Source organism: Macaca nemestrina, chromosome 10 (assembly GCF_043159975.1).
Source record: "Macaca nemestrina isolate mMacNem1 chromosome 10, mMacNem.hap1, whole genome shotgun sequence".
Taxonomy (NCBI): domain Eukaryota; kingdom Metazoa; phylum Chordata; class Mammalia; order Primates; family Cercopithecidae; genus Macaca; species Macaca nemestrina.
Genome location: NC_092134.1, coordinates 116,165,540 through 116,188,775, shown reverse-complemented (window position 1 = coordinate 116,188,775; position 23,236 = coordinate 116,165,540). Strand labels below are relative to the sequence as shown.

Here is a 23,236-nt window from a genome sequence, read left to right as displayed (position 1 = left end):
CCAATCTCACCATGTACCTAGCGAAATGGAAGTGGAGCTGGGTGTAGTGGCTCACACCTGCAATCCCAGCACTTTGGGAGGCCGAGGTGGGAGAGTCACTTGAGCATAGGAGTTGGACACCAGCCTGGGCAACATAGTGAGACATCATCTCTACAAAAAATAAAAAAATCATCCAGGCTTGGTTGTGCGCACTTGTGGTTCCAGCTACTTGCGTGACTGAGGGTTGCTTGATCACCCAGGAGTTTGAGGCTGCAGTGAGCTATGATCGTGCCATTGCGCTGCAGCCTAAGTGACAGAGCAAGACGCCATCAAGAAAGAAAGAAAGAGAGAGAGAGAAAGAAAGAAAGAAAGGAAGGAAGGAAGGAAGGAAGGAAGGAAGGAAGGAAGGAAGGAAGGAAGGAAGGAAGGAAGGAAGGAAGAAAGGAAGAAAGGAAGAAAGGCAGGCAAATGGCAGGGAATGAGCAACCTTCAAAAGCAGCCCTCAATCAATGCCTGTCAGGGGTTCATGTATAAATGTCCCAGCTCCCTTGCCTCCTGGCAGGGTGATTCTGAGAAACGTGTTTGCACTGTTTTCTACAGTTTCCTCATAAGAGTAAGCCCCAGTCACTTACTATGGCAGCTGGCTTCTTTCATTGGCTGCCTTCCCTTGCCTCTATAATTTTCCTTCTCCTTCTCCCCCGTTGGTGCTTGCTACACCTCCTAAATATTTCTTGTACTCAAATTCCTTTTTTTTTTTTTTTTGAGACAGCATCTTGCTCTGTCACCAGACCGGAGTGCAGTGGCACAATTTCAGCTCACTGCAACCTCTGCCTCCCAGGATCAAGAGATTCTCCTGCCTCAGCCTCCCGAGTAGCTGGGACTACAGGTTCACGCCACCATGCCCAGCTAATTTTTGTATTTTTAGTAGAGATGAGGTTTTACTATGTTGGCCAGAATGGTCTCGATCTCTTGACCTCATGATCCACCCGCCTTGACCTCTCAAAGTGCTGGGATTACAGGTGTGAGCCACAACGCCCAGCCTCAAATTCTTTTTTTGTATATTATTTTAACTTGATTTCTTTTATTATTATACTTCAAGTTCTGGGATACATGTGCAGAACATGCAGGTTTCTTACATAGGTGTACACGCACCATGGTGGTTTGCTGCACCCATCAAAATGCTATCCCTCCCCTACTCCCCCTAGTCCCCCATGCCCTGACAGGTCCCAGTGTGTGATGTTCCTCTCCCGTGTCCATGTGTTCTCATTGTTCAACTCCCACTTATGTTCTTGTACTCAAATTCTTATCTCAGGGTCTACTTCTGAAGGGGCCCAAATTCAGAGGATATGACCCATTCGATGTAATAGTATCATTAAGTTCAAATAGCATTTTATAAGTACTTCCCCTCAAAAGTAAAACTACAATGCAGACATAATAAATAAAACAGATAAGCCAACTTGACACCTGTGTTTTATAAGATATGTTGAAAATAGACATTTGTTCAATTGCATGATTTTTATTCCAGAAGCAGTACCTGGTTTGCACATACTTGGAGGAAAACCACAGTTAGGACTGTTAGGAAGGAAGGACAAGTTAGTCATCATTCTAGGTATAAGGCCAGATAATGGGACAGATGGACTGAGGTGTCTACTTCCTAGTAACAAAAATAAATAAATTTATTTAAACCTGTGATCAATGGGTCAGGTGGAAACCTGAAGAGCGGTGCTAGGTTTTGAAAAGTATGTAAATATACATACTGAAAAATCCAGGGGTCCTGCAAAATGTTCCATCTCCAACTGACCCTGATCTGATTGTAAATGAATGAAGGTTCAGTGATGTGCTGGAGCTGGCTCATACCAATCTGTGAGAGCCTGAAAGCCACTTGTGAATTTCAGGAATTTTGCAAGTCAGATAACTTCACTTCATGGCTTAAAATAGGCCATAGCAGGAGTATTTACACCACAGAAATGGGCAAACACTATACATCTGAGTTTCTTCCTCCTCCTCCCCGTAAGAGCCAGTTGTGAAGAATTTTCCAGCATAGCATTGAATCATGAAGTTGTCATGATCCACCTGTTCTATTAAGAGTCAACCTGGCTACAACAAGGAGACCAAGGACTGGGCATAGGTCAAGACTCATTCTCCTGATGCCTTGTAAAATTGTACTCATATGTGAGAGATCAGGAAAAATATTGCCTAGAAATGTGGTCCTTCATTGGGCTTTGTAGATGCACAGGGGTTTGCATACACAAACAGTTTTAAGGCATTCGGTTTCCAGATCTTCAACTTCCAAATATGCTTTCTAAAAACTGAGTTGCCTGAGAATGAGACCACCTCTCCACAGTCCCGCTCCCACTTTACGGCGGTAAGGACCGTCTTCTCACACAAGTCAATTCTTACTACTGCGCATTTTCCTGTGGTGTAAAAGGCTCCAAGACCCCAAATGAAGGCATATGAGAGAAAGATGGGTTTGGGAAAAGATTCCTTTCATAAATACGTGAGGCTCCTACCTTCCCCTGTTTGACACCTGTATCCCTTAAGGTGAAGCTTGGCATTAAGAAGGAAGGTATTTGAGCTTATTTTGTAATTTTTCTATATTCAAAATAACTAAAAAAATACAGATTTGTGACAATCATTCTTTTAATTCTAATGGGAGTGCTTTACACTACCCAAAATTTTTAGATACTTTGGAAAACCCCCAGGCTACAAATCTTGCATGCCTTCTTTGTTGTAACACCTCAGCGTGCTGCATTTCATAAGGTAGTTAAAATGCACTTAAACCATATTGTAAAATATTTATCCAATGACAGTCAATCTTCATCTTATGTCATTTTATAAGATGTTCAATATTTTCTACATCCTAGTAATACAAATAAGTAAATTTATTTGAACTGGTGATTGAAACACTTCTAGAAGTCAACTTAAAAATGACTGAAAAGCTGCACAGTTTGTTGAAGTTTCTTTAGTGGGCACATGAGCAGAGAAGTCTGGCACTGAGGTGGGGCTGCTCTCACAGCCCTCACCTGCAGAATTTGCCCGTTCGCAGGGCGTATAAACACTTTTTTAGCATACCCAAAGTAAAGAAGAGGAAAAAAATCACTGAATAATTAGGTTGTCATTTAGCAACCCTAAGTAATGTATAAAAAAAGTTTGTGGAAAAAAAACCTAGAAGACAATAGTCTTAATGCATCGTGATATTCAAATATATATACATATATGTGTATATATATTCAGATATATCTGAATATATATATCTGAATATATATATTTGAAATAAAATTTCAATATCAAAAAATATATATATATTTCTCTGAATATTGACCTTTGTCATTTAAGAAAACTATAAACCAGGAAAAAAAAGAAAAACCTCTGATTTTTATAGTCACTAATCCTCAGCCAAGAATAGACCTCATTGCTTTGTTTCCCCATGAGTATCCAAAAGTGAGCTTTTCTTATATCCTATGATCTAAATGTGCCTGATGTAAGCTGTACTATGGAGTCACACCAGATAGTAAATGTCTATATTATTAATAGTATCAAAGCAATAAATGTGTTCCTGACATAGGCTAACCTTTGGATATTTACGAGACACCTGCACAGTCTTTTAAGAGTTCATGTTGGCAGAATATGTTGAATTGTTTCTTCTAAAAGCATGTACTAAAAACAGTCCTCTTCTTATTCTTTATTAGGAACTCCAGAAGTTATAGTCTCCTATAAAATCAAAATCACGTGGGAGTAAAATTTATCTTCTTCCAGAAAGTTCCTTCCAGCATTAAAGATGTTGTATTTGTAGAACTTTAAACTGTGGAGGCAGCAACCATCTATGCCAGATTCCAAGAGAATTATCAATTTCAAGGTATCTTGTTTTGGCAACTTGATGACTACATTCAGCCAGATTGGAAATGGTGAAGGCAGATGAAATATCCTTGATCAAGAAAACAGAAAATGTGTTGTTGTTGTTGTGGTGGTGGTGGTGGTGGTTGTTTTCATCAAAAAGCAGACAATCTCAGGGGCAGCATTTTATCCAAATGACTGCAGGCGTTGCCTGACTTTTTTGGCATAAACAGTGTAAAGAATGGCAAGAAATAAACTGTTTTGGTGGAAATAATCTATTCCTATTATGTTTTCTAGAAACCCGAGGAATAATCTATCCAACAGTTCATCTATTTGTGTGCCTGGGGAAATTTATTCAAAAAAATTATTTTCTCTTGCAAATGTGTGAGGTAGTATTGATTTAACCACCATTTCTAACATTTGAGGCATAAAATCAAATGATTATTTATATGCATGAAGAGTAACAAAAGACTTAGAAAATGATTCCTGCTAAATTACTCGAAAAAAGCCAAAGGGACCACATTTTAGAGAACAAAGAAAGGGGAATAAAAATGATTAAAGATTTTGGTGATGAAAGGAGCTATGCATGTTTGATCCAGAGGAAGACACTTAAATGACAATCATGAAGAGGGACAGCCATTGGTTTTGCTTGTTATTCAATGATTAGACACAGTGCAGTAGAATAAAGAATGCCCCAGCGACATGGGCACCGTGGAGGGCAGTCCCCATTACCACAGCTTCAACAAGCCCTCCACTCGGCAGAAGCAGATCAAGGGCTGTGCTTGCCCCTCCCTCGTCTATTTCCTCTCTTTGTTTTCCTTCTCTCCCTCCCTTCTGGGTTGCACTCACATTGCCCGTTGCACAGTATTCATTACACTCCTGAGCCCACTCGGTTCTATTTACTGAGGAGCCGCTATTCATTGTGGGTGTAAACAGAATACATCCTATTTTGTCCAAAAAATTAGCTGCCTCCAAATATTTCTGTGGATCTTCTCCCTTCCTCCTTGCTGATCAACTTCTTGAGAACATTTTCAGCTATTTTTTTGTTATTAAAACTGTCTAATGAGTGTTTAAGACATGGTACTATTTGTTTTAAAAATTTCAATGTCGCTGGATTCAAGCATTTTTTCCTTTCCTGTCCTTGGCTCAGGCAAACTCACTGTATGTGCACGTGTGTGGTGGAGACAGAGGGAGGGTCCTAGGGAGGAGGTAGGTGTTGATCTGCCCTCACAGGGCTCCCCTCTTTCCTCTCCCAGGTGTTGGCCCCTCCAGTGTCAGGGCAGTGAGGAGAAAGAAGAGACAGGCCAATGCCTCCTTACTCAGCTGGCAAGGTGGGGTTCTCGTTGTCATTACTGTTGCTCTGTTACTGTGACCTAGAGACATGACTTTGTTGCTGTTTTTGTGTCAAGGGCTCATGCACAGGTCTCCAGGAGAACACATGGGGTTATTTGTAGGGTCAACCTTCCCCCATAAGGCTTCTGGACCTGCGTAGTGTGGGTTCTGGCCAGACCACTCACCAGCTCTTAGCCCCTGCCACCAGGCACCAGCCCTGCAGCCTCTTTGTGCAGGGAACTCTTCCAGAAAGTAACCTCCCCCCATCCTAGGGTGTCCATGCCACTCTCGCATCCTTGCCACTCCTCAGGGTGGGAGCCTGGCTGCATCTGGGCCACCTGCCCCGTCGGCCTGCCTCTTTGCTGACCTTCTTCGTTTATATCTCCGTGTCCCAGCAGTAACGAGCACTCAGCAGCTCCAATGGGTCATGACTTTCAAAGAGGACGAGATCCTTTGTTTCTGACTCTGTGTGAAAGAGTCACCCACCCCACCTGCAGACTTTCTTGGCAATTATCTTAGACACCTTCCTTGTCTTGGAAGGTGACAGTATTCTCAGCACTGGCACCTCTCACTACACTGTGGGGAAAGGTAACTGGCTCACTGGCTGGTGTCACTCCAAATGTAGAATGTGAGGCGCATGGTGCCTTTAACTCCCCATTAGCACAACAGGGAAAATCCCTTTTGACATTCTGTTACACCCACACTGATCTGGGTAGGTGACTGAGGCAGCTCCCTGGCCTTTGGCCACTTGAGAAAGAGTCCTGGCCTCTGGTCCCTGCCTCGTTCAGTCCTCCTGACAGATATTTGGCACTCGTCAAGCAGTGCATTGGTCCTTGTCAGTCCCAGAACAGTTGGTACATGGTACATTTCTTCTTGTATTCATAAGATAAGAACCAAAATCTCTTACTAACTCAGGTCGCTAGTAACAAGAATATACAAGAGACTGAGGAGGAGAGACCCAGGGACAGAATGTCCACTGAGAGTGCAGCTCCTCTTGCCATTTTCTGAAGGACATTTGCATGTATCCCAGCTCATTTCCCCCCACCCACAACTGTCTCTGTGTATCATTTATTATATTCATCAGAATATTCTGGGATTATTCCCTACCCCTCCCAACTCTGAAAAAGGAAGCAATTGGATTTATCTGATTCATGGTACCTTCCACACTTACCTCGAATATTTATGCTTTTCATAAGTATTCAAAAGTAACAGCTCCCTTTCAATTTCATTGACTGTGTCAGATTATCCAATTCTCAATGTCTCAAGGCAGAAAGCCTGCTGACAATGTTTCAGCCGCATCATTCTAAATTGTGCCAGAGTTAAATGTGTAGAACTATCGTTATCACAGATATCAAAATGTGCACTTCTTTGTTTGTTTGAGACAGGGTCTCACTTTGTCACCCAGACTGGAGCACAGTGGCGTGATCACAGCTCACTGCAGCCTCGACCTCCTGCGCTCAAGAAATCCTCCTGTCTCAGCCTCCCAAGTAGCTAAGACTACAGGTGTGCACCTCCACACCTGGTGAATTTTTGTATTTTTTTTCTAGAGACAGGGTTTCTCTATCTTGCCCAGGCTGGTTTCTAGCTCCTACAATCAAGCGATTCACCTGCCTCGGCCTCCCAAAGTGCTAGGATTATAGGCGTGAGCCACTGCGCTGGGTCCAAAATGTGTATGTTGATGCAAGACCAACCAGTGGCAAATCACAGGCAACTACTCAAGACCCTGTGCTCGGGAACCACAAAAAAACACCAGTGTCTGTGTAGCAACTTAGAAGATATCTATTGGCGGAAAAGTGACAGTTCAGTAATTGTTGGGGAAGGGATGACATAAAAATCTTGAACACATAACCAATCTGTAATTTCCAACATGAAAATCTTAAACACACAACCAATCTGTAATTGCTAAAAGTATCACCAAGGAAAAGGGATAAGACTGTCCGTCCTCTTAGGCACACTCTCCAGGGAGTCAGTTTGTGACTTTTTTCAGCCTTCTCCCAACCCCTGCAGTGATTACAGCATTGTCCTTAGTGGTTTTGCCACCAAGATTCCATCTGGCTTCAGTGTGAACAGGGAAAGGAAAATGAATGAAGAGATATATTTGCCTGGAAGTAACTTCAAAACTTCCAAATTACAGAAATGTTAGACGGGCATCTCAGCGAATATGACTCCGGAACTTTTTCAGTTCTTTGATTCTACAGGCAAGAAGCTTGTCCATGGCCACAGACATACAATTGGAAATAAAAGGAAACTTCAAAATGTGTCTCTCTTTTCTCTAAAGATTCATGTCATGAATGAGTAAGGGAGAACTAGAGCTGCCTAAGAAAACTGTGACCTGGTCTGATCTCCTTTCTAAACAGTGCGAATACAATGTCATCTCATTTCTCAATTATATTCTTGCCTACAAAACACACTGAAGGTTTGTTTATGGCTTTGATTTCTTAATTTGCCTGTCTTGATAACAAATTCCTATTGCTATAAATCATTGTATTACATAGTATTAATCTCTAACTCGATCTCTTGGTGGCATAAAAGAACTAATCCACTTTTTCTTTTCCTTTTTTTTTTTTTTTTTTTTTTGAGATGGAGTCTCACTCTGTTGCCCAGGCTGGAGTGCAGTGGCGCAATCTCTGCTCACTGCAAGCTCCGCCTCGCAGGTTCATGCCATTATCCTGCCTCAGCCTCCTGAGTAGCGGGGACTACAGGTGCCCACTACTGTGCCCGGCTAATTTTTTGTATTTTTAGTAAAGATGGGGTTTCACTGTGGTCTCTATCTCCTGACCTTGTGATCTGCCCGCCTTGGCCTCCCAAAATGCTGGGATTACAGGCGTGAGCCACCGCTCCTGGCCCAAACTAATCCACTATTTCCTGATTGAGTGTATCAATGATTCCCTGGAAGTAAGTTGTCATTCATAAGAATATTTGAGAGAAAATGTTCCCTAGGAACTTAAAGAATAACTTTAGGCAAGTCACTCTGCCTTTCTAAATCTTAACGTCATCATACATATGATAGTAATAATGACGCTGTATTATAACCTAGAATGACTGTTCTAACAATTTTTTTATTTTTTTATTTTATATTTTTTTAATATTATTTTTGAGACTGAGTCTTGCCCTGTCACACCCAGGCCGCAGTACAGTGGCTCACTGTGACCTCTGACTCCTGGGTTCAAGCGATTCTCCTGCCTCAGCCTCCCAAGTAATTGGAATTACAGGCACCCACCACCATGCCTGGCTAACTTTTTGTGTTTTTAGTAGAGACGAGGTTTCACCATATTGGCTGGGCTGATCTCGAACTCTCGACCTCAGATAATCTGCCTGCCTTGGCCTCCCAAAGTGCTAGGATTACAGGCATGAGTCACTGCATCCGGCCCCAATAATTTATGAACTATAAAATCTGATATAAATATTAGTTATCTACAAGATCCTGCTATAGGGCTCTGTACTACTCCACTTCACCCTGTATTATTATTTATTCACTATTCTGGTAATGGAAGTAGACAGAGCAGGTAAAATGAACTCGAGAATGACTCTCAACTAGATAAGCATTTCCACATGTATGATTATACACATGGATCGTCACAAATTTATTTGGATCATTTCTTAACACTGCCCTTAAAGTCGAGCTGTATTTGAAAGCACTCGAAACATTTGAACTACGTTAAGAACCTCCAGCTTCAGAGCGTCCTGTAATTCTTGTTGTAGAGCTCAGCCATTGCTAACTGGAAGCAGAAAGAATTGGATTTTATGATGCAAAAGTCATATCAGGAATTAACAATGTGCTCCAGGCACACAACTCTGACTTTTCCAGAGAAGTAGAAGTAAAAATAGTATCAAGAAGCGACTCCATGGAGCCCTTTCAACTTGTGACAGCCGCTGGATAACCCCTCCTTCATTCACAGCCAATGTCTTGAAATTAGCCTTGACCCATCCTGCACCCCTACTCCTGACCTGCTCCCCCAGGCACAGTGCTAAAGAATTCAATGAATTTCCACTTAACTTTTACAACAATTTTCCTCTTTTTAGAGATGAGAAAATCCTTTTTTTTTTTTTTTTTTTGAGACAAAATCTTACCCTGTCACCTAGGCTGGAGTACAGTGGTACAATCATAGCTCACTGCAGCCTCCAACTCCTGGGCTCAAGCGATCCTCCCACCTAAGCCTCCCTAGCAGCCAGGACTACAGGTGTGAGCCACCATGCCTTGCTAGGTTTTTCTTTTTTGTAGAGATAGGGTCTCTCTATGTTGCCTAAGCTGGTCTCAAACTCCTGGGCTCAAGCAATCCTCCAGCCTTGGCCTCCTAAAGTGCAAGGATTACAGATGTGAGCCACTATACCTGGCAGAAAATTATTTTTTAATGAGAAAGGAGCAGGGACTGGCACTCATGACAGCCCCTGGATATCCTCTCCTTCATTCACAGCCAATGCCTTGAAATTAGCCTTGACCCATCTTGTACTCCCTCTCCTGACCTGTTCCCCAGTACTGAGCCCTTAGCATAGCTCCACCTTCTATCACCCACAGGCTTCTCCCAGACTAAATGCAGTGGTTCTTTCCCAGCCGGGTCTGCACTGCTTCTGGCCACTCTGTCAGACACAGTCGATGGAGGTGATGCCCTTCCAAGCAAATGTAAGGGTGACATTAACCTATTCGTTTATCAGGCTTTTGCCTCTTTTCACACCTACGACTAGGAGAGAAAGAAGAGAAATCATAAAGCAGGTAATTTTTCTATTGTAGATCAAGTTTTTAAAAGGTTTGCTCAAGAGGTACTTCATAGTCCCAGTTCTGAAAGTAGGCTGGGATGCCGTCCAGATTTAGTCTGCTTTGTCTGTGCTTAACACTGAGACTCTTCCAAATTGCAGCTCCCTCAGGACTATGTGAGCAGCACACACTCTCCCTAACATTTGTCAAACTGCGGTAGCAACTAATGCTTCATTCCCAGTAATATTTTGAAAATTTCCCTGATGTTAGAGTGAAGGGCCTTTTTTCCCCCATCTGCAACGCCCCAATCTTAACAGCCCACCATGCATTTTTCTCTAAGTATCACACCAAGGCCACATGATATTCCTGTGCCCAACAAACTAGAATGTATGTAAATAAACAAGTAGGATAACATGTAACCCACAAGATCATGGAAATTTAGAATGAAAATTTAGATGGGGTTTATTTACTTCATAACTCAGCCAGGAGTTCCATTTGCCTAGACACAAGAGATAACATCTTTATCTATTGTTGTGTGACAAATTTTCTCAAACTTAGCAGCTTACAGCAATGTCGACTAATTATCTCACATTTTTGTAAGGTCAAAGTCGGGTGGTCTTGGTTGGTTTCTCTGCTTGGAGTCTCATATGCCCGAAGTCCAAGTGTCAGCTGGCTGAGCTCTATCTGGAGGATACAGGAAACAATCCGTTCCCAAGCGCATTCACACATTCAGGTTATTGGCAGAATCCAGTTCCTCGTTACAGTAGAACTGAGGTTTCCATTTCCTTGCAAGCTATCAGCCAAAGGCCATTCTCAGCTTCTGGAGACCACCACCGGCGTTCCTCATCATAGCGCCTCCTCCATCTTCACGCCAACAACATCTTGTGAAACCCTTCTTGTGTTTCATATGTCTCTGCCTCCCTCTTCTGCCACCAACAGGAGAAAGCTCTATGCTTTTAAGGGCTGATGTGTTTAGATTAGGCCTACCTGGATAATCTCCCTCTTAGAAAGTTAACTGTGCCATATAACACAGGTTTTGGGAATTACAGGACATTTGGGAATTACAGGACATGGGAATCGTGGAGGACCATTTAGAATTCTGCCTACACACCTAGCGAGTAGAATTAATACAAAAATTAGCTGGGTGTGGTGGCAGGCGCCTATAATCTCAGCTACTCGGGAGGGTACTCAGGAGGCTGAGGCAGGAGAATCACTTGAACCCAGGAGGCGGAGGTTGCAGTGAGCCGAGATCGCGCCACTGCACTTCAGTCTGGGCGACAGAGCAAAACGCCCTCTCAAAAAAATAAAAACAAAAGTAAAAAATCCTTTTGCTGTATCCTCAAAGATAAAGGTGTTTTAAATACCTTTATCTGTAAGTTTTAACAGTCAGAAGCAGTTAGAAATAATACTGAGAATGATGTTTAAATCTCTGCACGTGAAAGTTTAAAAGTTAGACTGAATTGGTCTACCGTGCGCACACCAAAGAAGTATCATTTATTTTATTTTGTGTTTGTCCCCCCAACTTTTATTTATTTATTTATTTATTTATTTATTTATTTATTTATTTTTTATTTTGTGGGTACATAGTAAGTGTGTATTTTTATGGAGTACATGAGATGTTTTGATAATTGATGTGAAATAAATACATCATGGAGAATGGGGTATGCATCCCCTCAAGTACTTATCTTTTGAGTAACAATCCAACTACACCCTAAGTTATTTTAAAATATACAATTAAGTTATTATTGACTATAGTGACCCTGTTATGTTATCAAATAGTTAATCTTATTCATTCTTTCTCAAAGAACTACCTTAAAGAAACAAATTGGCATCCTCCGAAGAAGGTACCAATAATACTTTAGTAACCGATTTTTCTTAATACACAATTTTATAAAATATTCTAAAATAATCCCACCTTGTTCTACAAAAAATTTGAGGCCATAATTGTCCTGCTGACCCCACACCTTTAATTTGACAGCCCCTGGATATCTACCCGTTCGTTCACAGCCAACGTCTTGCAATTAGCCTTGACCCATCTTGCTCTCCCTCTCCTGACCTGCTCCCCAGTTAGTGAGCCCTTAGCACAGCTCTACCTTCTATCAACCACAGGCTTCTCCAGGATTAACTGCAGTGGTTCTTCCCCATCCAGGTCTGGACTGCTTCTGGCCACTCTGTAAGCAACCTGTGAGGAGGTCCAGTCACCGGAGTTTCCCCCTCTCAGCATCACACTGCCTGTCAAGGAAACCTGCCCTATGCCCCAGGGATAACTGCTTCTTCCCTGGCAAACTTGTAACTCATGAATTCCCCTTGTTTGCCGCCCCCCCCATTTTAGTGTATATTCTTCTTCCATTTAACCGTGACTTTAAGGATATACAATTTATTATTTTACTAATGGCTTATTTAAAATCACTTGTATATCCCTTATGTTTGGGTCAATATTATCTCTCTTAGATTATGCACCTTCACAGGTTGGTAAAAAGGTACCAGCAAGTGTTAAAGTGCTTTGGGAAGTATTTGCCCAGGAATGTGGATGATCATGGTGTTGAGATGTTCTGGGCAGATAGTCCCAATTCAATACCTATGTATCACCCCATATGCCAAAACTTTCAAAGTTAAGATAAGCCCAGGTTTATACATGGACCATATTGTTGAAAGCTGAGAAGTTGGAAATAAGAATTTTGAGGTGCCTTTTCCTGTGTGACTGGAACAAAAGTTGTTCCCACCCAATTTCCTGGTATGTACAGCCCCTGGGTCCGGTAGACTCAAACCCATCTCAGAGGCCAATGTCAAAAAATTATTTTTTTCTCACTATTGAATATGAGTTTTTAATTTTGATGAATAATTGATATATTTGTTCAAGTAAAAGAAAGTCTTCTTCCTTATTCATTGCATTCAATTGTTTTTTTAAAGTGTTGCCAGGTGTGGTTGTATGTGCCTATAGTCACAGCTACTTGGGAGGCTGAGGTGGGAGGTTCACTTGAGCCTGGGAGGTCGAAGCTGCAGTAAGCTATGATGGCACCACTGCACTCCAGTGTAAGTAACAGACTGAGACCCTGTCCAAAAAACAAAAAATGTTGACCTATCTTGGCTCTCTAAATTTAAATGCAAACCTTGTGAATTTCCATACTTTTTTAAAAATGGGGGAACTTAAAGCAGAAAACTTTGCTTCAAAAATAAATCTTGGGAATGTAAATACAAGCATACTTTATCAATTTTTTAAAATAAAAAACATTTCTAAGTACTGCATGCAGTCTTGGCTACAGACTGAAAATAGTCTCTAACATCTTTTAAAATGTTTTGTTTCTTTTTTGCTCTCTGCCATTAGGTACATTATCTTTGGTCCCAGATAACAAAAATGAAGCAGTACGACAGCGAGGGAACCATTTTCTGATAATATTTCCAGGATCGTCACAATCAACTCGGGGAACTCGGTGTGCAGAAGCCCCGCGGGAAGGAAGGGGCTGTCACTCATCAATGGTGTCATTCAGACCTTTGCCCCGGACTTCACCCGGCAAAATCTCTGTCACGTCTTTTTTCCTCCTTCTGGATTCCAATTAAAGCTTTGTGGCCAAAATATGCAGTGACAGATGGCTCATTTCATTGCTGCAATGTCAGCCTTTGGGTCTCCAAGGGGATGATTCCAGGAATAGAAAGTGGAGCACATACAGGAGTGGATGTAAAACAGAATCTAAGACAAGCGGGGTCCTCTGGTTCTCAGAGGAATAAGGAACCTCCCTTCTAAACTCATCTAACAACAGGGAGCAGTCCCTCCTCTCTCTCAATGTGGTAACTTGTGCATAGACTGAGACTTGGGTTCAGTACGTCCTCTGAGCCTTAGCAGCTTGGTTTTGAACGTGCTCCTCAATTTTCTCATAAGTAAAATGGACATCATCATTGTACTTATCTTCTAAGATTCTTGTGAGGTCTAAATAACATCTGAAATGAATTCAGCTAAGTGCCCCGCCCTAGCTAAGCACTCAGTAAATGGTAATGCTACTCTCCTCCCACTATTAGCTTTGTTTTATATGAAAAACAACGCATAATGTAACATAAAACAAGAGGCACAACATAGAAAGCGTACTAATCGAAATGCTATCTTGTTAAAATTCCCAATTCAGATGGGACTTAGACTAAATTAGACTAAAGCCAGCATTTTATTGTGTTATTATAGAACCAGGGGGTTTTCCCACTGAAACAGGCCTGAAGAGACAATTAGTTTTTCATATCACAGTTGAGGTCTCTAAAGCTAAGACAGATTGTGGTGTACCCATAGTTAGATCTAAGAAGCTTCCCTGATAACAAATGTCCCATGTTGCTCATCGGAATTGGCCCTAATTTTCCATTTTTGTTTGCTTCCCTTTTTGAGAAAACATGTAAAGTTTTCTATCACATGCATTTACAAAGCTATAATTTATGAAGGATCCTGTTTTTCTCTAATTTGGTATATCCTGATCTTTTCCCTAGAGGTCTGTATTGGTGCTGCTGTTTTCCAGTTTGTCAGTTTGTCTTGGCATCGGTGCCTCATCATTTGGCACCTGACTCAACATAGTTTTACCACCATTATCTAAACAGTACCACCCCATCTGAATGTATTTCACAACTGGCCGTCTCCGTGCCATGCCTCTGCCTGGGTCTGCTTTCCATTATGTTACCCATCCATCTGCTCCAAAAGAATGTCAGGACAGAGTGATGCTGCTTTGTGTAGCGTGTTAAAATCTTGACCTTTACTTGGATTTAGTCACTGTGCATCACTGGATTCCTAACTTTTTTCCTTCAAGATTCTTTCCACACTGAGGGTCATGCAAAGTTCATCAGATTCATAGTTTCTGAAATATCCTCATAAGCCTCCTCTCCTATGATTAATGTGAGTTTAATACCAATTATAGTTAACTACTGGGTGCCAGAATCTTTACATACATGACTTTTAATTCTTATAATAGCCCTATGTGTTCCTAAGTGCTATTATCCCTGTTTTATGGATGTGGAAACTGAGATTTGGGGAATTCAAGTGACTTCCCCAAGAGCCCACAGTAAGTGGTAGCTTTTCCCGCTAAGCCAAGATGCCCAAGAGGTGCCTTCGAAGGGCAAAACAGTTGTTCTCAAATGTTGGCATGCATAAAGTTGCCTGGTATTATTAAAAGCATACCCCACAGAAGCCGGGTGCAGGGTCTCACACCTGTAATCCCCACTACTCGGGGGACTGAAGCAGAAGAATCACTTGAGCCCAGGAGTTCAAGTCCAACCTGGGCAACATAAGGAGATCCCCTCTCTTAAAAAAGTATAGCCCATAGAGTCCATCCCTTAAATTCCAGGCTCTATTCCCCAATTCTGATTCCATGGGTGGACCCAGGCTCTTTCTCTTCTGCACACGCTCCTGGAGATTCTGATGCAGACCATCTGTGCAGCACACCAGCTCAGGTGAACCACAGCTTGGCTCTGCGTCCCCAGCTATGCACCAGCTCCAACCGAAGCACCACAGTTCCTCCCTTCCTTCTGCTTAAAGCCATAAATTAATCAAGTGCTGAGATTCGCTTTTATAATAAAACATAAGCTCAATGAGGTTTTCCGGAATTCAGGTTCTGTTGGAGGCAGAAATCTAGCCTGGGGATTAATAGAACTGGTTTCTTTGTCTCTTCCCCTTACTGACTTTTTGTATGTCGTTTGATAAAATAACCTCATTGTGTTTTTATTCTTCTCCTCTGTAAATGGAATGTGAAAATCCATGTCTACTACACACCATAAAAGACTCTAAGGAGCAAGAGGAAAAATGTGTCCATGAGAGTTGCACGCAAAGCTCCAGGCAGAAATCATAGTGTGAGTCCTCAGGATCGAATTACTCTCTTATACATATTGGACATGTTGATTTTATCATGGTTGCTATTTAGTTCACAAAATACAAGGGATAACACATTTGGTTAGAGTTGGTGAGACTTGAACGTGCTGTCTTGCAATGCACAGGTTTTGTACTCTTGGGAGAGTTATGTATTGTCTATGTACCTCATCCTCTTAGTGTGTGAAATGAGAATAATAATAATACTATTATCAACTTCATGGGATTATGTCACTTAGTGCTTTGCATAAATGAACTGTGACAAATTGCTCAGCCCAAATATTTTCATTCTCAATAGCCTGACTTCAAATTATTGACAATAGCAACATATTCATTCTTAAGTACGTGCTATACCTGCTGCAATATTAGGTGCTACAGAAAACAAATATGCCATTGTTCCTGCTCTTAGGAGAGTTACATTGAAGTAGATGAGATGCTCTTACCTGATACCTAAAGCTACTGACTTGTGGGGGGATTTTCGCAATGTGTAGTTAAGGGTGAAGAGCCAGATGCAGAAAAATACATATAATATAATGTTAGTTTTTAAAATCATGACCAAGTCTCCCTTTTTTTTCTTTTAGAGATAAGGTGTCTCTCTGTTACTTTATTCAGGTTGTGGATTGCAGTGGTACAATCATAGCTCACTCCAGTTTCCAACTCCTTGGGCTCAGGTGGTCCTCCTGCTGTCAGCCTCCTGAGTGGCTAGAAGTACAGGTGCCACCATACCCGGAAAGCTTTTTATTTTTATAGAAACAGGGTCTCACCATGTTGCCCAGGCTGGTCTTAAACTCCTAGGCTCAAGTGATCCTCCTGCTCCAGCCTCCCAAGGTGCTGGGATTATAGACATGAGCCACTGTGCCCAGTCCCTCTGTTTTTATATGTATATTTATATATACAGATATAAAATATTATATATTATATATAATGTGCTAAATAATTTATATTATATATAATGTACTAAATATATGTGGATAGATTATGCATATAGATGTATCATTAATATATGTTGTTTAGGACAGAGAATAAAGGAATAAAGAAAAGGAGAGACACAAGGAAAAATCACCAGTAAACAATAAACAGGACTGTTCATGGTTAAAAAAAGAACATATATGACATGATTACATTCAAATACATTAGTATCTGTGTGTGCGTGTGTGTGTGTGTGTGTGTACATAAAGCAATGCACAAAAACCTAGTCAAATGCCAACTGTGTCTAAATCAAGGTAGTGAGATTTAAGTGATATCAACTCTTTTTCTGTATTGTTAGACTCTTCTCTATAATAACAAATGTGATTTGTAATAACTAAAAACATTTTAGGGAAGACAGACCATGCCAAATATATTTATTATGGTACATGATACATTGTTTTATCTTTTTAAAATTGTCGCTAACAGGTATGAATTATTTTTGAATAGGAAAAATGTTATTCTTTAAACAAATATTCTCAGTAATCATAAAATGCAGTGGAACAGTTATTCTAAATGGAAGGTCAAAGCTCCTTCAGTTACCCAAATAAAGTAAAGTGCACAATGAACTTGCTTTGCAAGAAATAAATGGTTACTGAACTATTTATTTCCTTCCTTCTTTTCCTTCTGTAGACGTTTCAATTATGTAATTCCTGGATTTGTTGAAAGAATTTCAATTTTAAGAAAACTTTACGATATGATTTGACTTATGTTTTTCCAACTCATTATTATTTTCTACAACTCAACATGTCCCAAACAGAGCTCATTGTCTTCTCTTCGACCTTAACCAACTTCTCTTCCCATCTCCCTTTCAAAAGGAATGTCACCACCATCCTCCGGTCACCCAAATTGGATATCTGGGAACCACCATGGATATCTTGCTCTAGTTCTAGGTCCTCTGCAGACAATGAGTCAATCATTTCTGTAGATGCTACATCCTAATATGAGGTCTCTCCTTATCACATCCCTTCTTCTCCATAGCTATTGTGCTCATTGATCCTACCTAAATTGTAGCAATTATCTTTAAATCAGCCCCCCGTCTCTACTTTGAAATTTTGATCAAGAAACTCCACAGAAGAATATTCAAACTTCTTCACTTACTATGCAAACAGTTATGAGTTGTCTGCCCAGATTCACATCCTTCAAAGAACGAAACTTCTCCAAAATGTGTTATCCTGGGGGCTCTCGGTCACAGTACCCTCACTCCCCATCATATTATAAGCCAGACAGTGAGCATGTTCTCCCCCCATAGGCTCAGTGATTGCTTCAGAGTTCAGAGATAGGCATATGTAAGAGAAGCATCAAGCATTCTGCCCCAAGTCTTTTCTGCTAGAGTTAGAGGGAGAACCCTCTCTTGCTTTTGGTGGGTTACAGGTTAATTTAGCAAGCTCCTTTGTAAGACTTATTTCCTCGAACTTTCTGGGAAAGCTCTAGTATGGAAACACAGAACAAGAGAATTATTTTAGTTGTCCTATAAATAGGACATAGATTTTCATCCAGTTTAGGAACCAATCTCAATTCTAGAAAGGTAGCCATGTTATGTGGTGCTTTATGATGATTTCTACATTATTATAAATGTGGTGGCTCCAAAAAAGGGAAGCTATTAATTCTAACTATATTTTCAACTAGGATATAAATGTATTTAGGTTTTTACACCATACATTATACAACTGCCATAAAATTGTCTACTTTTCTGTTCTTTTTGTTGATTAGTAATAGGCATAAAAATTACACATATCTTAAGTATACAATTCAATGCATTTTCACAACTGAATGTAATTTTTCTACTGTATCTTTTTCATGTACATAACTAAATTTTAAGGTAGCTAAGGTCAGGACCATGTTTTCACTTTCCAAAACACCTAGCTCAGTCCTAGGTCCAGCAGTAATGCTGCCCAATATTGATGTTGTTGTCTTTTACTTACCAGACAGGTATTGTGTACTAGAAAGTCATTGGGTATAAAGGTAGAAAGACTACTTCAGCATAAATTCATTTAAAACAATAATTATATTAATCTCTAACAATTATCAAGGATTTAAAGGTTTTATTATTATTTCTGTTTTACAGATTAGGAAACTGTAATAGAGAGAGATTAAAAAATTGACCAAGATTAATTAGCCAGAAATTGAAGAGCAAGACCCCAAGATAAAACTTAATTTCCAAAAAATAATTTAAGCCATGTAGTCTCTCCACTATGATAATTCTCTTTTTCTTTGAGACTGAGAAAAAACTCAGTCATCTTTCTTAAGACCAAGGAATAGAACACACCTTCTTTAGTAAACATTAGTGATGATTCAGCCTTGGAGGAGGAAAGAAGTTGAAGAAACTGTAGTAGCATTTAAAATTCTGCAGAAAAGACAGGCAAGACCACATGTTAGAAATGACAGACTTACTTTTTGATTGAAGGTATCTTCCCTTTCTTCCTGGATCCAGATCACCTCTGCAGCACTGGCTTCTTTTCCATGCTGTTGCTTGTGTGTAATTGCTACGATCCTTAATTTGGGAGCTCTGTCTGATGGGTGGAATGATACTTTTGAGTGGGCAGCAGCCTGCCTCTTATCTCTTGAAATGCCTGTCATTTTATCACAAGGAGATGGATGAGAAAGTGAGATTGTCCTTGAGTCCACTGAGACGATATCAATCAAAAAACTCACAAAATCGCATTTGTTTAAATTGTTTAAGGTAAGAACATTTTTCAGATTCTTAAATGATATGTTTAAAGTAATCCAAGATTTTTCTTGGAGATATGTAGTCTGGAAAGCTGTATATACTACCAAGAGAATTTTGGATAACATCTTTATGTTCTGACGCAGAGTGTATTGTCAATATTTCTGTTAAAAAATTAAAAACAAGCAACAGGCATTAAGGATTTGGTAACTAACGTTCTTTGGCTATATTTTTCCTTAATATAGCTAAGACAAAGAAAATCTTAGCGACATTTTAAACATAGTCAAAGTGAAGAAAATAATATATATGCTAATTTGATGTCACTGCCATGTAACGCTCTAAATAGTACAATAGAATTGACATATTTGATTCTGAACTAGTAGAGACTACACATGAAGAACATGTAGATTATGAATCTGTAGACAAGGAAGATAAGGTAGAATTAAAGAATGATTTTGAAATTCTCTTATAATTAAAGTTATGCATCACTTTAGCTTTGAAAGCAAAAAGAAGTCTAATATTTAAAAAATTATCTTTTTAAAGTAAGATTTCCATTTTTTCATTAATAAACAAGGTATGGCAGTTGTGAAAGACAACGTTAATCCACACTAGGGAGAAACATGGCCTTAACCTTTCACAGATATCTCTTGGTCTTTCTACCTCTGTTAATGAGTGTCTTTCAAACGAAACAGTAGCAGCACAGCAGCCATACCAGTGTGTGATTGTTTTAATAATTTAATGATCTGAAGAACAATCACTCTTAGTGGCGTGATAACTCCACTAAGCTATCAACCCAAACTGTCCTGCATATAGCCCTATAAATTACCAGGAAAGTTATATTTTTCCCCATAACATATTTTTGTAACAAATGTTCTTGATGGGTGGAGAAGAAGGCAGAATGAGTCTGCAATTCTGTTTAAGACTTGCATGGTGATAAAATTTTAGAGCTTAAAGGGACTTTAGAAGTCATTTCATCTAACTTTCTCATTTTGCAAATGAAGGAACTGAGGCTTAGAGAAGGTCCACAACTTACCCTGAATAATTAAGTAAATTCCTAGTAGAATCATAACCCCAACCTTCCTCTATTGATTCTTAACAATATTAACTAACAGTTTTAAGCATAGACTATATACAAGCACTGTGCTTAAGTGCTTTACATGAATGTTTATTGCCCTATGAAATTGGTGGTATCATTATTTCCATTTAACCCCAAGGCTCTGGCCAAAGGGAGTAAATGAGAACTAGACCATTCTTCACAGAAACAAAAGCCTAACTTCAAATCATCTCTGAAGTGGAATAAAGTGATCCTTTATCTCGATCCTTTATCTCTACTGCTTCTGGCCACTTGCCAGTAGCCAAGGTTAATCCTCTCTGAGAGAAGATAGCATCTTAGACTTCAAATTGTTTTTACAATTTTAAAATCAATGGCTAGCATGTACTCATAAATAACCAGATGTATCAGGAGCCAAGATGACATGCCCACAAATCCAAAGAAACAATAGATGATAAAAACAGAGTTCAGGAGAATCAGGCTAATGTTCAAGGAAGTAAGATACAGGATTGGAGACTTTGGCAGAGAGCTGCAAACTACAAAAGTAAATGAAAATCTGGAACTGAAAAATATCACCTTAATGGAGATTACACAGCTGTTAAGAAAATTAGAAAGCTAACTAGAACATAAGTCAAAAGAAAATATCCAGGTGAAGGAGAGACATAAAAGGATGGAAAATCGACCAAATAATTTAAGAGACATAGATGATACCATGAGAAGCTCTAATTCTTGTTATTGAAGTCCTAGAGAGAAGAGAGAAAATAGAGTAGAAGCAATATTTAAAGATAAGATGATTGAGAATTTCTAAAATTGACCAAACACATAAAGATTGAAGAAGCTCTAAAATATTCCAAGAAAAACAAATAAAAAGGACAACCCTAAAGGTACACAACAATAAAACCACTGAAATTCAAAGACAAGGAGAAAATCTTAAAAGCAGCCAGAGAAATAAAAAGACAAATTGACTTTGAAACAGCAACTGCAACAATGGAATCTACAAGACAACAGAATATCATTCAAATACTGAAAGAAAATAGCTGTCAACCTATAACCAGCAACATGTACTTTAAAAATGAAAAAAAAAAGACATTTTCAGACAAACCAAAAAAGAAAAATCACTATAAGCAGACTGCACTAAATAATAAATATTTTTAAATATTGTTTAAATAGAATCAGAATAAATAAATTCTATATTTTTAAATTTCTAGATTAATCAGCAAATAAAAGAATAGTAAAAGAGTATATAGCCATCAAGCTAATGATGGAATAGATAATAAAGAAAAGAAACAAGAGGAAAAAGAACATGAACAGAATGGGCACAGTAGCTCCCACCTGTATGTTATCCCAACACTCTGGGAAGCTGAGGCAAGTGAATCACTTATTCCCAGGAGTTCAAGACCAGCCTGGGCAACACAGTAAGCCCTCATTTCTGAAAAGAAAAAAAAGAAAAAATATATATAAACAAGGTGAGACAAGAATAAACTAAATATTAAAATGGCGGCTTTAAACCTAAGGATAGTGGCAATTACATTAAACATAAATGTACAAAATCTTTTAATTAAAACAGAAAAAATTATTAAGAGAAATATTTTAAAATACTACTAAAAATAGCAATATTCTGTTTCCAACATATACAAAATACAGAAAGGTTGAAAGTAAAGGGATTTAAAATAATATACTAGGCAAAAATATTTATCAGACTGCCAACTACGGTATGGTACCTGATAAGTACTCAGAAGTCCTAAAATCAATTTCCATTCGATTGGGAGTAGTGAAAATCTGAGAGATCATAAATGACCTCAAATCATAGTTAAACAAACCTAATATAAACAAATCTGGTCTCAGTATAGAAAAAAGTTCTCTATTAACATAGCATTAAGCAAAACCCAGGTAGGTAAAGACATTCAGTCACAAATTAAAATTGACACCCACAATTTAGTACACTTCTGTTCTTATGCACAAATCAGGATCACACTACATAATAAGTTTTTAAAGTTTAGAATTAACACTTATCACATAACTTTCTTTATGAAAAACTATTAAAGAAGTGATTACTATAGATGTCACAATAGTATTTAAGTTTAAGGCAGGAAAAGGAATTGTTGTTGAGGAGGACACATGAACAGTTTCTGGAGTGCTGGCACTGTTCTGTTTCTTTGTCCAGATAGTGGTTTCATGAGTTTTTCCATTAAAATAATTAATCTACTTGTATATATATTTACTATTTTATAAGTATTTAATATTTATGTAAATATGTGGTCATATATGTATATTAATACATATTAAATGATTTTTTAATCACAAGAGCCATTTTCTTGATTATGCTCCTGTTTTCAATTAGAGCAGGATCAAGTTAGGCCAAGAAAAGTCCCAGAGGCATATTCACCACCCCAGCCTGCCCTGCCTCACTGCATCCTCCATCTTCATGACCACATGATATCTCAAACTTCATCTTGCTAAAGTCTCAAGGTCACATTGATTGGTTTCTATTCATTTCTAAAAAATAGGTTTCTTTTAATATGCCTTTTTCTCTGATACATAGTAATTTTTACATTATCATAAATAGGCACTAAATTTCTTTATCTTTCTAAATCAATAAAACCAGGTAAAAGTCCTCATCATGCCCAGAATAAATTTATCACTTGCTTAGGCAGAGTGAGCTTTCTGTCAGTACAATACTAAGCCATTAGGCAAAGTATTAATAACAGGTAGGTAAAGACCATATTGATGGTTATAAGATTGTTCATGTTAAAGAAATAATATCGGCTGTTGAACATTCACTGTTCCATGCGTTATGCTTATCTGATATCTCACAACAACCTATGCATTAAGTACAGTTGTTTTCCCAATTTTACAGGTAAAGAAACTGAAGCCTATAGGATT

The 23,236-nt window shown here is 39.2% G+C and overlaps 1 long non-coding RNA gene across 1 annotated transcript in view; it reads right to left on the bottom strand.

Moving 5' to 3' along the window:
• The window catches only part of LOC105492141 (uncharacterized), a 46,653-nt gene extending 24,870 nt beyond the window's left edge, over positions 1–21,783 (bottom strand). Inside the window, exons 1-2 of the long non-coding RNA XR_011608587.1 lie at positions 21,686–21,783; positions 19,029–19,207 (exon numbers count right to left, since the gene is read on the bottom strand). This is a non-coding gene — a long non-coding RNA (uncharacterized lncRNA). The remainder of the gene's footprint in view (positions 1–19,028; positions 19,208–21,685) is intronic.
• Between the last annotated feature and the right edge of the window lie 1,453 nt (positions 21,784–23,236).